Source organism: Pleurodeles waltl, chromosome 8, assembly GCF_031143425.1.
Source record: "Pleurodeles waltl isolate 20211129_DDA chromosome 8, aPleWal1.hap1.20221129, whole genome shotgun sequence".
Lineage (NCBI taxonomy): Eukaryota > Metazoa > Chordata > Amphibia > Caudata > Salamandridae > Pleurodeles > Pleurodeles waltl.
The window spans coordinates 489,938,241-489,957,093 of NC_090447.1; the positions used below are offsets into that span (position 1 = coordinate 489,938,241).

Here is an 18,853-nt window from a genome sequence, read left to right on the forward strand (position 1 = left end):
TCAAACTGCGCATGTCTGAACGTAGTGCTGCGGCACAGAGAGGGCTCGTCCATGCACAGCCCTTGTATTTCTAGTACGCGTGGTGACATCCCAAGTCCGTCTCCTCATCCCTCCTGCATCTCCAACAATAGAAAGCATTGGGCGTTTTACTTTCAAACCCGTATTAGAGAAATCTACATGCCACTCAGCCTGCATGTTGCGCCCTTTTTACCACCGCCCTTTACCATCTTTCGGAGGATGGGGTGGGAATGCAAGAACCAAACCCCTTTCTCTAATAAAATAGGAAAGCTGGCGTTGAGGTCACCGTTATATTCTCTTTTGTGCGTGCAACAGCTGAGAAAAAACTCATTCAGAGTTTCAATTAATACACTGTGCACTGCACAGTCTGAAAATCACAAGTAAGTTTGAATTTTTCAGTGTCCCCGTGTAGAGAAACAAAACTCTAAATCTGTTCTCTCCCATTTCCATAACTAATTCAAATTCTCGCTACATCTACGATGTGGTGAGTGTAAATTGCTTAATAGTTATGTCTCCTGGTGCTTGTTTACCCCCACATATAGCTCTTTAATGTGAGGGTGGGGCATCTACTTTTTTCACGTTCACATAAAGGATATACCGTCTTGAAGGGAAATAAAACCAGCATTAGCAAAACCACCACATGTAGTTTTTTTGTTTTTATGGGAATGGGTGAGTCACTCCATCTGCCAAGCACTCTACCAATGCCAGTAGGCAGTGCTTAATTTGTGCTTGTTTTTTCCGGTGCTGAGCACTGGCACTTATTTTTGAGGGCAGGGGTTCATTCTTCGGCTTTGAGCAAAAGACACATATGGGAAAAATGGATGAAGGGAAAAATGAAAATGCGTCACAACGGGAAAAAGTAGAAAGCTGCAAGACTGAGCAGCAGGGGCAGGGAGTGGCTTTAAATGGATTGAAGAGGCCTGAGATGGCTTCAGTATTACGCCGCCTCAGTATTCCATGTTCACACATTTAATTGCAAGAGCCGCATGTTGAAGAGGAGGGCTTTGAACACAGGCACCTTTTTATTTACATATTAAGCACTGCCAGTAGGACAGGTGTTAAAGGGCTAAGTATGTAGTCCTCCCAAGTGTGCACATCTTTCAGTGTCAGAGTACCTGACAGCTCTGTCCAAAAGTGCTGTTTGGAGAGGGCTCCTAAGTTGGTGGATAACTATGGGTGACTGGTTATTTGATGTGGGTGAGATACAGTGGGAAGCATAAGGTAGTTGTGTGAATGTGAGTCATTAAGTGAAGGAAGAAACAGGGTCAGGGGGAGAGAACTGTTGAGTGTGGGTGAGTGAGTGTGCATCAATAATGTGTATAGGTGAAAGTAATTGGACTGGTGGGCCAAGGCCTGGTAATGTTGGTCAATGTGTGAAGGAACTCTACCAGGCACACTACTTGCTTGTAGCCAGGTCTGAAAGATAGGCTGGTGCAGTAGTTCTAATTGTATTAAGCTTCGGAGGATGAAAGGCAAAGTTCACCTGCTGTGCTTCCAATTTGTGACTAATGGGGCAAAAGCAGCTAGCTCTGGAAGGTTTGGTCCCAATTACTAAGCTTGCTTGAAGAGTGCAATATCATGTATGGGCTTATGCCCCCCCCCCCCCCCCCCCCACTTGTTGCAGTCACCAACAGCCACTGGACACTGGGTGTTGTTAAGATCCGTTGTCAGAGAACAGCATGCACGTCAAGGAAAATGATGAAAAGATATTGGGTCTTGTCTATTGCATAACCACACACCCCTTCTGTGACAGATGGTGGTCATAAATTACCAGACAAACTACTATATACTGGGTGGCATTAGCACAGCACCCAGTGTGTGGCAAGCCAGTTGCCATTTATTATTTTATGATGACACACGTGGGAGTCTCTGATTTGCTGTTGAAATAATGCGCTGCTAAGCAGTCTATGGGAGTGTAATAACGAGTTTTGTTCAGGGCCACTGGAATTATGTGACTGTGGGTTAACAGCGTTTGGGCACAACGAATTATGGATTTAGCAAGCATGCCAGATAATATACCATCTGCCGCATAATTTACTGATTTATACCAAACATATTTTGGATCTAGTTCAAACGGAACCCAAGTTAGTAGTGTTTTAAAAGGCTTATTGAAAAAACGCTAAGCATCTTGAAGGTAGTGGCTCATGTAAAATGGGTATACCCATCCTAAGCACGTGCTCAATGCTCATTACATTTACAAACAGGCACAGGAAAAAAACGTGAGCTTTGAAATGTCTATAGAAGGCATAGAAAGAAGCAGGCTGCAGACACAAACAGCACAATAACCTGTGCGCGGTTGTGCTTGACATTGTTATGCACTAGCAAATTAAAGCTAACCCTATTGGCTTTGTTAATGCTTATTTATCTGTCCATCTGAGTTCCCTAAAATAGCAGAATGTGGTTTGCAGCATTGACATTTGGTAATCTATTCCATTGCCATATTGTCTTATAGCTATGCTCTGATTGGAGATGTGGAGGCCCTCAAACAACAGACAGGATAAAAAAGTCCTGAAGAGGTGAAGGCTGCGTGTAGGGAGCTCCGCCGAGTCATTACCAGAACGTTTGGCTCTTTAGAGTAATTTACACAGGCATGCTGCTAGAGCAGTGTAACCTAAGTATCCTAAATGCAAGAATTTAAGAGGTCGCTCGCACTGACACGGCATTAACTTTAGAAAGGATTCCGGTCTCTAAGCCAGAAGTAATGTATTAACTGCGGTTGAAGTTGTGCAAGCTGTCGGCACCGGAAAGGCCATACTTCACAAGCTATGTGCACGCTGACCACAGGCCAATGAGACCTAAAGCTGCTCTTTATTAATGTCAAGTGTCCGGGATGAGCTCACTCAGCTGGACTGCTCTCTCCAGATATCAGTCAGTAGTCCTGTTATACAGCAATTACTCAGCGCTATGATATCAGACCCCACAATGGAATCCTATGCGGCACAAACTCACCGCATAACTAGTCTTCAGGTCGGAGGCACGGAGTATTCTGTGGGCCGATGAAAAGGTAGCAAGGGCCATTGTTTTCGATAAGGACGCCAGAACACTCTTCTCGCCAAAACACGGTCAAATCACAGGAGGGCGACCAGGGCAAGAGTCACCACCTGAAGGCAACCACCACTTGAGGATTGAGGTTGCCCAAAGCAGCAACAATGGTTGCCCATCTTCTAGTCCTCCGCTTTCATGTAGCTGAATAATGGGACAAATATTCTTCCAATAACTGAAGACTCAAGGGATATATTATTTCATTATTTCACTCTCTCCGCTCACAAGGCACAAGATACACGCCATATTGAAATGGCACAGGGTATCACCTGTCACTATAATACAAGCACCTCGTTGCCACAGTATCAGTAAAAATAGACATCATAGCAGGCAACCACGTCTCTCTGCAGCTAGGATTGGTACTGCTCTGAAGATGAGCTTCCCTGCAGTGCTGACCAGTAGCTACCCCCCAGCTGATGAAGTGGATGCTTCCCACTCATGGCATTCACCGTCCGCATTGCTGCTGATAACTTACGGTGAACAAGCGGGACAGACTAGTAGGGTTGTTAGCAAGCTCTGAGGGGCTTATTTACAAGCCTCTGCAATTAGTATGAGTTTCTACACCTTACTGAACACAGAGTGTATTTAGTTTTCATATGTAAAATAGCCCACCGTGCATTGCAGTGGATGCACTCAAATAACCAAAAGAAAGAAGGTAAGAATAAAATGCTCCTGTGTGCGGATCCAAAATGTGAATGACGATGTCTCGAGCCTGGGGAGGAAGGTTTCTCAGCCAAAGAAACCAAAGGCTGAAGAAAGTTGACACAAAACACATATCCACGTGAAACTCATTTATATGTGTTTCATGTGGATATGTGTTTTGTAATAATTATACCCAGGTTCACGTGGACATTCTGGGTTGCTCTTGTATTGGTGTAGTGAAGAAAGTTGCTATCACTCCCCTTAGAGTATGCACAGAGTTTGCATAGGCGACCTTTATGTTTGATGTGCTCCTATTTCCTGGGGTCAGAATTCCCCCCAAGTTAATAAATAAAACGTTTTGGATAGAAGTAGCAATGGATGTTCTGGGCCAAAATCCTTTTGTTATTTAGGCCATTCCTTTCTCTTGTTCATCCTAGGTTGTCTTCAGGGTATATTCAGAGGAAACACAGCAGGTACTTAGATGTTTGTGTTGATTTATTGAAATCCATATGTCTGTTCAAATATACCTCTTTTTTTAGTTCCTTTGACTTTTGTAAGTCCGTAATGTAGTGTATTGTGGACCAGAATTTCCATCATGTCAACAACACATAATGTACTTGTTTTGTGGGATCCGTGTGACTTTATTTCGTATGGACGTTGTTATATTGAGCATCTTTGTTCAGAGCATACAGCTTGGTGTCTCTGCTAACACGGGTTATTTGACAGCGATCGGTATTGCAAGCCACTTCCTAGCCATCATCTCAAAACTAATGTTTACTGGTGAAAAATAGTGAAAAATCAGTGACAAATGGTGCAACTTGAGATTCATTGCTGCACTTACTTTCTGGAGGTCTGCTCTCCTTTTCAGGGTTCCCACATATTGCCTTGTTGCCCTGTGTGTACCCTCGTGTTCTTTTGGTAGCTGTCTTAGGGCCTCTTTGAAAGTCAGGATGTTTGCTGGCCAAATTGTATCTGGTCTTTCTCAGACCCCACCAATCCAACCCAAGAATCACATAACCAGGAGCCCTAAGATGAGAAAGTTTGTGCCCTAGGCTGTGTGTTCTTTGTTTTAGTCCGAGTCATCAGTCTAAGGGTGTGGTATGTCAGTGTCAATTGGCATGAAAAGGAAACAGTGCCAGTGAATCCCTGTGACCACGTGGGGTCAAACTAACAATCTGGATATGTCCTCTATGTGGGAACTAGCTCAAGGTTTCCGAATGACAATGTTTATGTGTTTTTTGTGAAGTGCACTTTCACCACTAGAGTTTTTCTAGCAGTGAGAGTTGAAGCAGAGGGTAAAGTAGTTCTAACTATTCCTATAGACTTGCTGAAACAAATGTGTGCTAGCAGTTAACTATAGGGAGGATTCTTTCGTTTTCAAAGATATGAGGTGGCAATTCCATAAATACGCCCCCTCCTAATTGAAACAAAGTAACACCCAACCTAGTTCAGCTTACTCTTGGAAACTGAAGATTAGCTGATCTGACAGCTCTAGACAGAAGCTGTGTTTTGAAGCAATGCTGGAGAATGGTGCTACATTAAACAGAATTCTGGAAGAAATAAGAAAATATAATAATTTATTCTGAATACACTCTTTCTTCTCTAGTTAGTGAACGTTTTTTCTAGTCAAATGTTTGCAGTCCCACACACTGCAGCGTTCAGAAGGCACTGCAGTTGATGTAGCAGGTAATTACAGATTGCTAAGTATGGACTACGTTTCAAAGCCAAGATCACTGTAACTAGGATAACTAGTTTTTTCTTAGTGGAATTAAATAACTTAGCAGTTGTGTTTAGTACGTGGAGATAGCAGAAACTAACTTCTGGGAAGGAGTGTGTTTCTCTTTGACCATGAAGGGTCTGGGGCGGGGGCGGCGAGCCCTGGGTAGAGAGAGGCAGGAGGGAGAGAAAAATCATAGAAAGCAGTCTGTTTTTTCATCTTTGGAAGTTGAGAAATATGGCTTTGTTGCATAGATTCAGCTATCAGCCACAGCAAAAGGAACACCGGCATTGAAAAAACGTTGGTAGAGATTGGAGAATAATGTTTATATGAATTGTCCAGGGAATTCAGTCGATCCCCAGTGGCCAACCTTATAAAAGAGATAATCCAATACTCACCTCTGTGAGTGCTGCCTAGACAAGAGAAGACCATTAGAAGACTGCTGAGGAATTTGTGTATGTCTGAGAAAGGGTGGAGGATTACTCCTGCTTTCCTATAAATATTTGACTCTTACGGCTTGCTTCATGGGCAGGAAAGATGACTTCTTGCAGACCCCCAGGAAGCTGAGGGTCCACACCAGCCTGAAACCGAAAACGAGCAAGACTGGTTGGAGTAGGAGGTTTGCCTTTGATCCTGACAATAAACAGGAACATTCCTCTTTTCCATTTCAACCTCTTGCCTGGTGTCCAAGAAGTACTATCTCAAAATCGCATGAAAATTGAAGCATCAAAGCATTGTATTTATTTGAGAGCCCTCTAGCTACATATTTTTACAGCAAGTTCTAAAACCTATGACTCAAAAGCTTTTTTATTTATGGTGGACGTGGATATGTTACAATGGCTACCTAACAAAGGTGTGCCCTTAGCAGGTAAAAGTGTCCTGGTTTGTCCTGTTGTGAGTTGTTTGTTACAAGAAACTAAGCACCAACAGTATCTTGTGAATGTGTTTTCTCTACCTGTTCAGCCTGTGTGGCTGTAACACTTAGCCTTCCACTGCTGACATATTTAAAACCATCAAAAGTTTTAAAATTGTACCCAGTGTGTGGCATCCTTTGCAGATTTTTAAGCATTGTGGCTAGCAGCTGAAGCGGCGCCATGGAAACAGTGTATCTGCCATCATGGTCCCCACCTTCAACACCTTCAACAGTGCTTAGTGCCTTGCCAAATCTGTGAATTTTGATCACCAAGTAAAAGAGTGTGAATGTAAAATACTTGTCTCAGACAAACTAGGCAGTGCCCAACCTCCATCCTCTGCTAATTGGCTACAGAGAGTGGCTAAAATGTGTCCGCTGGCATGGCATAGAATGGGCTGATTTTTTTTAGATTCTTAATATTTTTGATGGAAACTTTTTCATAATTTAATTGTTTTAATTTTGGTGTCTTTTTAATAGTCTACATTTTACTATATTTTTCTACAAAATTTGTTTGGAAATTTTAATTTATTAATTTAACTTTAAAGTTGTTTTTATGCTGCTATCTATGTACCACATGCACTTTTCTTTGGGGAACAAAAGCTGTTTAGCAAGGATAGGCTTGGGATTCCTCAAAGAAACCTGCTCTTAGTTTTAGGCAGTAGATTACTTGACAATGTTAGAGGCCAGCTGCAGTCAGGGGCGACTACTGTTAATAGGCAAAACGGGCGTTGCCCTGTCACCCTCGGGGTAGAGGCAAGAGGCAAGAACAGGGAAATGAGCACAGAGCAGGTGAAAATAAATCACTGCTCTGAGGCAGTGTGCTGAATCTCTTGGGTCAACTCTAGTGAACTTTGCAGCTGTCCTACTGCCAAGTGCCAGCCCAATGAGGTTTTCTTTGGCCTGCAGGCAGAACCTACAGCAGTGACATCATTGGAGAGGGGGTGCTGAATTAAGAAGCAATTGATCCTGTTCCTTTTGGGGTGCAAAACACAGTGGTCCTAGGAGGAGTTACAAAACTCCATCCACTTCAATGGCTGGGGTGGGGCAGACCGATGACACAAGGAGGGAGTGGGTGGCAACAATTTGCTTGTTCTCACAGAGGGGCAGGATGTAGGAGGGGTTCAGAGGACTGCTCTCCTGGCAGTAACACATTTTTACTGCATTTGGTTTCACCTTGAAAACATGTTATGGAGCTGAGCAGGACATAGAAAGTGTGCTCCTTATCCTGACTTGTAGAGGCCCAGGAGAGGGAATAACCTGCTGCGGACAACAATTGTACTAGTGGAGATAAGTGTGCAGTTAAGCTCGGCAGACAAAGGCTCATAATTAACTTGGGAAGGTGAGTGAGTGAGTGAAAGGAAGGATGTGTGGATGGATGGATGAAATAGTGGATGTATAGATGCATGGATGAATGAGTGAAAGGATGGTCGTAAGAATGGAAGAATGAAAGGCAGGGAGGATGTATGAGTGAATGGGAGGGTGGATGGATGAATGGATGAATGAATTGATGGAGTGAAAGGATGGGTTGATGGATGATGAGAGAGGGGATGGATGGCAACATAAGTGAAAGGATGGATGGATGAGTGGAAGGGTAAATGGATAGATAAGTGGATAGATGAGCAAAAGGATGGATGAGTGAAAGGATGCGTGTAAAGATAGAGAAGTAAAACAATTGATAGATGAATGAAAGGCAGGGTAGATGGAGGTCTGGATGAAAGGATGGATGAATGAGTAAAAGGGAGAATTGATGGATGGATGAATAAATGGATGAGTGAATGAAAGGATGGATGGCTGAGTGAAGGGGTAAATGGAGGGATGTATGCATAGGTGAATGGATGGGTGTAAGAATGGATGGCTGTGTGGAAGGGTGGATAGATGGATGAGCAAACTGAGAGGATGATGGATGGATGGAGTGAAAGGGTGGATAAATGGAGTGAATGGGTGGCTGGATGAGTGAAAGGATGGATGAATGATTGAATGGATGGATGAATGGATGGATGAAAGGGGATGGATAAGTGAAAGGGTGGATGATTGAGTGGATGGGTTGCTTTGATGGATATTTGTCCCTGGACCAGGGGTGGCTCTCCTTTATGGGTTCCACAGCTACACTACACCCTCCTGGTTTTGTGGTCAGTTTTAGAGTTGAACCTCAATATGGTATTGACCTTTCTGAAGTGTACACTCTCTTACATGCACTCTTCATCTTCTTACTCTGAAAACCAAGGCTGTACACAAAACTAAAAGCAGCCCTGGCAAAAATGTTCAAATCAGCCATAACTCCCTTTCTGATTTTCTTTCCAATCTCTATCTCTCTCTCCCTCTGTATATGACCTTCCCTCTCTCATTGAGCTCAATGCACAAAGGTAGACATAGACCTGAAGTCTAAGTTTAGACCTGAAGTTTAAGCTTACATTTGTGAATTGGGCTCTTAGGTGTCAGGTTTAACCTTAGAATTCAGGTATAAGTCTATCTTTGTGAATTGGGCCTCTGTCACTATATTTTTTACCTACTGAGCCCACTATGCCTGCTGCCATAAAACTCGAAAGATGGAGACGGAAGCAGCAGCCATCTATCTTCCAAAAATATCCTCTAATGGCCCGTGGCCTGGTGAAATGCCCAATGTAATCAATAGACAATCAGCCCTACTAGACATGGCAATTGCATTTAGGTCTGCACATCACGTTAGTTAGCTTCAGGCTTTGTCAGTTTAATTTCAGTACACAACTGTCTTCCCTGAAAAATTGGCTCTTGATATTCAAGCATTCTTTCTTCCAAAAGTGGTGTCACCCTTCCATGTGGGGCAATGCTTAGGTTTTCCGTGATCTTCTCTCCACCTCTTCTGAAAGCAGTGTCATCCTCCCATGCAGAGCAGTCCATTGTGCTTACTAAGTTCATCCTTCCACCACTTCCATCCAAGGAGGAGAGATGAAACCAGTTAGATTCTTGAGATTCCCTTAGCTTTTATTCTGACATACTAAAGAGCACTGCATTGTTGAGGAACAGTTTGTGGATTTACCTGGTTCAATGCAAGGAAAGGTACTTCAGAAGTAAATCTTTTCTCAATGGAATGCCCTTTGCATAAATTGTTTTCAGCCTTGGCCAAAAGGAGCCTCTTGTGGGCTTTATGGCTCATTCAGGGCAAAGGCTGTGAGTAGGGTCCTAGCTCAGGGTATTCTTACCTTGGACACCTGCCTAACTGCTATGTGAGTTTTCATCCTTCCTTTCATCAAGCACTACTGTTTGAGTCTCAGATTGTTTCGTCGTGCATGTTTTCATGTTGTAATGTCACTCCTCAGACCCATTTCTGGGGGGGACTAACTTGATAATGATTCAAAAGGATAACATCTCTGACTAAAATTATCCATCAGAAGAATACATTACTTACCTTGGGTAACACTCTTTCTGGTGAATACTCTTCCTGCAAATTTCTCAGTGACCACCCACCAACCCATTCTGTGGAGTGGACTTTCCAGCATTAATTACATCCCAAGTTATATTTGGTGTCAGTTATCACTTCACTCTTTTGTCAGCTAAATTTCTACATCTGAGGGTGTGGAAAAAGGAGGAAAACTGAATTCATCACAAAAGGGTGGCACACATATTCAGCTCTGTGTTGTCACGTCAACGGCAGGGTGGTGCAATGATGGAGGTCAACGGTGGCAAGTGTTGGCACAGAAAAGCTATTCTAAGTTTTTTCCAGCTCCAGTCTGCACCTGGGAGAATTCAAAAGGTGAAAAATCTGAAGATGCACAGAGAATCCACCGGAATCTATCAACCCATTTCGGAAAACACTTTGCATTGTAAACATGATGCCTAGCCACAATACACTGCTTCGTCCTCTATGATATCCAGTCAAATGGATTACCAAAGAAAGTTGAAATAGTCACTTGTCTGCCAAAAGGTTACCATTTCAGATTTTTAAATGGAGGAGGGGTGAAGGGGCAGAAAAGTCCGATTGTTGGGGAAAAGGAGGGGTAGTTGGAAAATCTTTCATTAATTATTACTTCACCATTTTGCATCATGAAATGCCACAATTTACTGAACACTACCTTCCCACTCATTTTTGACATTGTAGATTTAAAATATTCGCAACAAAAAACAGTGTTATTGTCTCAATTTTGCTCATCGCCTACCACCATAAACACGGGAGGAATGAACTCCATAGCTCTTATTTCATTAAGGTGCCCATGGGTGTCTCACTTACAGAATACTACAATCTATCTGAAAGCCAACGAGAGATTGCGGCTGGTCAGTGGTTTACCACAATTAAGTGCTGGTCTCGCTCCAGTTTTGACAACTGAACACAAAACACCATTTTCAGTATCATTTGCATTTCTTCTTCTACCTTTTTTGAAATTGTTTTACCGTGTTTCGGCGCTTCCTGGTTTTAACAGCAGGCTTCCCCTCACCACGAGGAATGCAGACTGACTGCCAGCATCAAGTTATGCGTCTCGAGGCCTCTGCAGGTTGCTCCCATTTGAACAAACACCAGGCATGCAGTAGCAGGCTCCTGTTGGATGAAGGCCCAGAAATTGTAAAGGGCAATTATCCAAGGTAGCAAAGTTGTCCTGGCAACAGGTTCACCTGATTTGAATATTGTGTGCCAACCCATACTAATGCCAAATATTTGGTTTCAAATAGCCATAGTTCGGACATGATTTCTGTAATGAGAAATCCAGGCTGATATTCGAGAGCATGCATTTCTAGATGGAGAGCTGTCTCAATCTGTTTTCTAATAAACATGATTGTTGATACCCCAAAGGTGGCGGGTTCGTACTGATGTTTGGCACCCGCTTAGAAGGATGTTCTTTAACTACCTTTTGTAAGAGTTTGTTGATTGCCAGCTATGTGCCAGAAAAACTTCCACAAGATTCCTCTGGAGTGCAGTAAAATAAGCCTGGTACAAGCACATATTGCCTTCAGGAGTACATGCAAGTATCGTCAAATGTACAAAATAGCTGAATTGTGTTCTTCTACGTTGCTCTGAGCTCAAGTCGTTCCATGTTTGGCTCATGCACCAAACCTTTGCTGTTTTGCACACTCTACTAGATATGACTCTAATTTCCTTGCTGTTTTGTCCCTGTTGGGTTCAGAAAAATATATTTATTAATTGCCCATGCAACCTACCATTCTGTCAGCCGGAGTTCTGTGATAAAGTCCCTCAGTCGTTCAGGCAGCCATTACTCTAAGATTAGACTAAAATAATTCTCTTTATTTAGGTTTTCCTAAACACCCCATGCACCAGACACTCCAAAGTGCGGTAGTCCGTCTTGAACTATAGCTGCGAGACAGTGCGCACCCGTCCGTATGGATTGCATTGCTACCTATCTGGCTGTGAGTCCGGCAGGACCTACATGTCTACAAAGGTTGGTACAGCTGTACAGCCCGAAGAGGATGCTAAAATCTGCTGATACTCTGCTCTTTATATAAGACCGGCGAGAATGGGTGACACGCTATTTTAAAAAAAATTTGGCCAAATACTGGAATTTGTTTCCACTGGGCCTATAGAGGGCGCATCCTGTCGTGCAAGCCTCTTGTGTTTTTTTTTGTAATCGTAATAAAATGACATACAAATGGACATAGATACAGGGGCATTTGGCCAGATGTCTACACCCATTGATCTGTTCAGATGATAGTCACAATTTGCTTCTGCCCCCCTCAGTTTACGACATGAAGCAACGGAGTCTGCAGTATGGAGCCCCCTCTTCACCGTGAGCACTGGCATTTTGTTTCTGCACATTCTCCTTAAACGAATTGCACGTCATTGTCAGGGTTAATAGGACAATCTCTGCTTTTATTGTTGCTTTAGTTTCATGTTTGTATATATTTTTCCAATTAATAATTTTACTTACTTTATTTCATGCATATATAAGCTACTTACAGACTGAGAGATGTTTACTTTTTATTTTTAAACTTTTGGGGCAGAATTATGAAAAGTGGCGCTGCACATAGTGCAGCGCCACTTTTCTAGCTCCCCTTAACGCCACCATGTGTTTGCCTTATTGAAAATATGGCGCAGCTTGGCGGTAGTTAGGGTGAATAGCCTCATACTTTTTTTATGCTAGTCCGGCGCTTTGCAGGATTAACGTAAAAAATAATGACGCTAATCCTGCAAAGCACCCAGAGGCCCATTGTAATCAATTGGAGCCTCTGTTAAACGCCTGCTCTTACAGCCGTTAAAAAATACAGATAAAAATGATGTAAAGGAATCTCATAGATTCTTTTGTGCCATTTTTATGCCCCCCCTAACACTGGAACACCCCTTGCATTCATTATACCTGGCGCAAGCATAACGTGGCGCAAGGGGTTACAAAGTGGCCCATACAGCACATCGTTTTCCCCTTCCAATGTCACATTAGTGTAAAAAAAAAAAAATTATGCTAATGTGGCATTTGACCGGTGCAAGGCCAGCATAAATCTGGCCCTTAATGTCTATAGCATATATTTGAAAAAAGAGAAAGACTTTAAAAAATACTCCAGGGTGATCAATGCCACACCAAATGGTGTTGTCCATGCTTGTTTAACGGTGTACCCGTTCACTTATTTTAAGTTGTTGGTCACATTTTTGTGGTTGAGATTTCAACCTACAGATATATCTTGACCTTAAAATTGAATTCCAAAATATTGTCATGGTAAGCACAGATTTACTATTATTAACTCCACCATGATGATATGAAATTAAGACCAAACTGCCTAAGTGCTGGGCTAACCTTGCATTTGGCAGTGCAGGCAGCGGGCACCTCAGGAAGAGCGTGGGTCGCTGCATATATTTATTCATTTTTGTATTTGTTGATTTATTTTACAACTTACTCATTAACGTGCATGTGCCACGTTTTGGCTAAGGCTCTTAATTGCAACTAAATAAATAAATAAATATGAGAAATAAATACTGGCTTGTATGAAGTAATTTCATGGTCTCCATCCATCTGAGCTAAAACAAATGTGGCTTGATTTTCATTGTAGGGAGCAGAGGCCAGTGTTATTAGGACTAATTTATTAATAATTTCTAACAGCCAACTAAAGTAATGTCTGAGAAGTGTTGCTGGCTACTTCCTGTGATCTGCTTTGAAACTTTTGAAAAAAACATACAAAGAATGTGTTTGCTACCAGAGGGTTTTAATCCATGTACTTTTAATTATCCTAAGACTGATGAAGACTTTCTAGCCCATTATGGAATTTGGTCAATTCCTAGTACCGTCTTTCTAAGAATGACTGTATTGTGATTTTCACACTGCTTTTCGGTAGCCAGACTAGAGTTGATGTGGTGGGGGGGGGGGGGGTTACCAGGGCAATGCAATCAATCTTATGTTTTCACCAGGCGCTGCTTTTAAAAGCATGGAACATTTAAAAAAATTAAATGGGCAAAACCTGTACCGTGGCGAATAACACATTGGTTAGTTCATGCTTATACATATGCCAGTGTGTGAGGAGTGCAGAAAATCCTGTTTTTTATTGATGATTATTTCCCATTAGGAATCCAGCAGGTGGGAAGCACAGGACTCTAGAACAGCCATTAAATATGCAGGCCTAATATACATGGCTTACAACCTATGCCAGTAACACCTTCGAAAAACATAGTGTGTCACGCCGCTCACTGCTTTCGATCAGAAGGTAGTTACTGGGTATGCAAGGAGACAGCCAAGATACCACAAGGCGATAGAGCCCTTCCAGAGGTGAGGCTCTAGAAAAGCGGTTCTTACCTCTTTGGATCCCAAAATGAATAATTAATTGAACCTATGATTCCTAGCCTAAGCAAGTTCCACGCTTTACCTTAAAACTATTCACAAAAATACTAAACAAATATGCATCACACAAGTACACAAATGATTAAATATTTTATTTAACTCATAAACCACAAAAGTAAACAAAAAACGACATTTTATTCTTAGTGGGATGGCTGCAGCTTTTTAAAAGTTGGTTTCATTTCTAAAAGATTAAGTTTTATTCTAGACTATCACTTTGTCTTTTTTGCTCCTAATGCATTCTTTTTGTCGGCACATACAATTGTCCACTCTGGATTCTGTTGCTATACTTTCACGCTCCCACAAATCAAGCCAATGCTAACTTAATTTTTAGCCACTGATTTTAAATTCCTTCGTATTTACACAGCATTTTAATACGTCCAGTTTTACATTCTGATTTCTTTACATATATATATATGATGTATTCATCTATTATTATTATATAATATTCTAAATAGTTGAGAATACATGTTGCGGATCCCAGGGTAAGAACAACTGCTCTTGAATCAGGAGCCAGGAAGGAAGACATATGGGAAGAAGGCTATAGTGTAATGTAATGGCATTAAAAGTCAGATAGTATATGGGAAACACGGAAGAGGCATTCTAGCAGACATTTTGAGGCAAAATTAGTAACAGATACAGATCATGATAATTTGAGAGCATATATAGAGCAGGAATCTCTATCTATCTATCTATCTATCTATCTATCTATCTATCTATCTATCTATCTATCTATCTATCTATCTATCTATCTATCTATCTACATGACAGTCTATCTTTCTTTCAATCCACACGTTTCGTGATCTCCATTCTCAATACATGCCCTTCCATCTATCAACCTGCCAATCTATCCATCCCTCTATCATCCATCCATCAAAACAATTTACAGAATTAAATTCATGGCTAACCCTTCAATGTCCATTATCAATTTTAGCTTATTCTGTGGGGAGAAGAAAAACAAAAATGACAAATTCAGACCTGGGGCTGTATTACAAACAGTGTACATGTGGGCCAGTTTTCTGTGCCCGCGGGTGCTGTTATATTACAGAAGGGGCCCAGATGCTTTTGCAGCTTGTTGTGTAATGTGCTTGTAACACATGTAGCGCCACCGCTATCTTGAGGGGGCGTTCCCTCATTTGAATGGGGGCCTAGCCCCATGAAAATGAGTGAATCATGTTGCCTCTGTGCCTGTGCTGTATTTTAGACCTGAGCAAAAAGAACAGATGATGGACAGAATGCTGAACAAAGCAAACATTCACCCCCCAGTCACAGATCTGGGCTTGAGCCATCATTTTTTTTGGTCACCACACCACCTCAGTTGGGACCTAGCCATATACAAATCAGTCTTGACCCTGCTCTCCATTGGAACAGTCCAGCTCAAACTGTCAGGACAGGTCCTCCCTGGACCAGAAACAAAATCCTTGGACCAGTTTCAGGGTATCACCCCTCATCAGCCAGGCCAGCTTGAATCCAGTGGCACAGTGAGCACAGGACTCACGTCTGGGCTTACCCTTCCCACATAGGGTGACAAAAGCAAAAAGAACATAGGATGGACAGAATGCTGGACAATGCAAACAGTCACCCACAGTCACAGATCTGGGTTTAATCCATTGTTTTTTTGCTCACTACACCACCCCAGTTTGGACCTAGCCATATGCAAATCAATCTTGACCCTGCTCCCTATTGAAACAGTCCAGCCCAAACTGCCAGGCCAGGTCCTCCCTAGACCAGAAACAAGCATCCTGGGACTGGTTTCAGGGTATCATCCCTCATCAGCCAGGCTAGCTTGAAACCAGTGGCACAGTGAGCACGGGACCCACGCCTGGGCATACCCTTCACACATACGGCGACAAAAGCAAAAAGAACAGATGATGGACGGAATGCTGAACAATATAATCATTCACCTCCAGTCACAGATCTGGGGTTAATCCATATTTTTTTCCGCTCACCACACCACCCCAGTTTGGACCTAGCCATATGCAAATTAGTCTTGCCCTCCTCCCCATTGGAACAGTCCAGCCTGAACTCCCAGGCCAGGTCCTCCCTAGACCAAAAACTAGCATCTTGGGACCAGTTTCAGGGTTTTACCGCACATCAGCCAGGATAGTCAGTGCGCACAGGACCCATTGGTTCTTTTTGCTTTGTTCCCACAAAGGGCGACAAAACCAAAAAGAACAGATGATGGATGGAATGCTGAACAATGCAAATATTCACCTCCAGTCATTATGGACCCAGTCACAGAGGCAAAGTAGCTGTCAGGAGGTGTACTGTTTGTGCTCCACAAAGAAGTGGTGCACACTCAGTGCACCCCTGAGGATAGTCCTCTGGAGGGACTCCCCTACAGGCAGGTGCAGTCCCTCACTGCACCTGCCTTGAAGGGGGATCTCTGTCTCCTCTTTGAAATGCAGAACATTTGCTCCCTTCATAGAGAAAGACAGATCAGCTGCTTCAAAAAGCTGCTCCATATTTGACTAATGCGTTGCGCTCTAGGGTTGCACCAAGTTTGTGGCTGCTATGTGGGCAGTGCATTATTAGTAACAAGACGCAGTGTCTCTGTTTGCACCCAGCGCACCTATTTAAACATGCGTCGCGGCGCAAACAGGGAGAGTGCTCCCTTTCTATAATACAGGCCCTGGTTAGCACATAGTAAAAATAATCATCATAATGAGGGTGAAGTTGTCAGATCCTAAACTTGTTAGTGAAAATTGACAAATTGAACATTCCAAGCCCAGTAATGACACCCATGTCTATAGGCAAAAAGCACCCACAACCTTCCGCATTTTCCACCATTTTCTAATAGAAAACGAACTGAAGGTAAAAACAGTTAAAACATGTAAAGGCAATATTTGGTAAAGAGTGAAATAAAAAAGTCACGGTAGACATGTTTGTATCTCTGCAGCCACTGGGCTAGAGAGCAGAAGACACAATGAAGGAGGTGGGACAGAGGCACAGAGGAAGGAGAGCAGTGGCCCCAGCAGGAAAAAATGGAAAAGAAAATGGGGAAATAGGGGCAAGAGCAGGCTATTCACTTTAAAGAAGCCTGAAATAAGGTCAGAATGTTATCAGAATTAATACTCCTTTGCAATGAAAAGCAAAAGCAAAGCGTCTACTTTAAAACGCAACAGCAAACACCGACAAGCACACATGCGCACAGACATTTTGTGTCATGTCATTGCAAGGTACATAAAAATACCTGTAATCCTAGCGTCTGAAGTGCCCATGACCTAAAGATATCCCTCTATCCCTACATCTGCGGAACCTTTAATCCCATCCACAAGTGTATTGTATTTACCGTTGGCCAATACAAATTACAAATTCAGACCTGGGGCTGGAGCAATTCACTGTAGATCTTCAACATGGGGAATTTGCTTTCTCTGGTAGTAGGAATGAGGTGGCTGAAGTAAATCTATGATTATCAAAAGAAATACTAAAAACCTCATGACATGGCTCAGAAGGCTACTGCTATGACCATCGCTTAATTTACCAGTTCTTAATTTGTCAAAAGAGACCTGCAGGGTCCCAACATTTTTCTTAGGAGCCGGCAGCCAGTTCTGTCAAACGGGCTTTGCTGATTACCATGGCTTCCTAGTCTTTATTTGAGCTCATGCTTTTTATTCTCCATGAATTTCCTGTCACTTCATCTCATTTTCACTCTCTCTTTTTCAACCCAGCTTTCTTCCTTTGTTGCTGTCTTACTTTTTTACTTTCTTCCTCCGTTCGTGCCTCCCTCTCTCTAGATCAAAATCTGATGATGAAAAATAGAACAGTCCCCAAAAATGGGCGCTGCTGAGCACCTTCTGTAGCCACCAGCACAAACCTAATACTTGGCCATGACACTGATCGTGCATTCACTAATGCTGTGACTTCGGAGAGGGGATGCTCATCGCTCATCTGTATTGAAGGGGATCTCGCAAGGCTTACGGGGACCCCTCAGGCACAGACAGGGGCATCTTAAGGGTTTTAAGGGCACTTGGCCCATAGTATTTTTGGGGCCCCTATTCAGAACAGTTTTGAACTTCTGATCATTTTCAGCTGTTTCATGCCCTCTTTGGCCAAATCACTGACAGAGGATAGACACACTCCTCCAAATTCTAAATGTGTTTACATCTAAAATTCAGGGATAGTGATATTTTTCAATATTGTAACACAACTGCAGATCACTAATGTTACTGCAAATAATCTCTGTGACACCCTCCCATTTCTCATATGTGAGGTACTGTCTTGATGTAAAATAAACTTTTTTTATGGACGTTGAATGAAACATAGACACATTTTCTGCAAAATGTCTGTAATATATTCTCACACATCATCAGTATTAAAAATAAATTAAAGGAAGACGATATTTAAACAATCTGGTGACTAAGGCAAGTCTCTGCAGAACAGAGCTGGATGTATCAGGGGGGCCCCTGAAAGACGGCGCACCACAAAAATGGAATCAGTCCTTACCTTCCGGGAGCCTCGCGCCTTCTGCCCACAAGCCGGGAGCAGGAGGCAGGGATGGGTGTAGGACTTACTGCTTTATTGGATGACACGAGCTACGCATTTGCTAATTAGACAGGCATTCTTTTGCTCGATGAGCTTCTATAAATACATTATCTCCAAAGAAACAACCATCAGCAGGAGATAAGAAGCACAGCACCTCGGTACAGCTCGCCTTTTAAGGCATCGGAGTGTGGGTATGAAGAGGCCTGCAGCGGTAAGGACCTGACAGGCTCTTCACCTCTGCCACGTGCTCAAAATCAGTGGAGTGGCTTCCTATCACCCCTCAGAAGCAGGGCC

The 18,853-nt window shown here is 42.7% G+C and overlaps 1 protein-coding gene across 2 annotated transcripts in view; it reads right to left on the bottom strand.

Moving 5' to 3' along the window:
- The window catches only part of FHL2 (four and a half LIM domains 2), a 443,001-nt gene extending 424,375 nt beyond the window's left edge, over nucleotides 1-18,626 (bottom strand). The window contains exon 1 of one of the 2 annotated variants that reach the window (XM_069204451.1): nucleotides 18,521-18,626. The gene's annotated coding sequence lies outside the window, so the exon portion shown is untranslated. The remainder of the gene's footprint in view (nucleotides 1-18,520) is intronic. The other variant, XM_069204450.1, reaches the window with a different exon arrangement.
- Nucleotides 18,627-18,853: the final 227 nt, after the last annotated feature.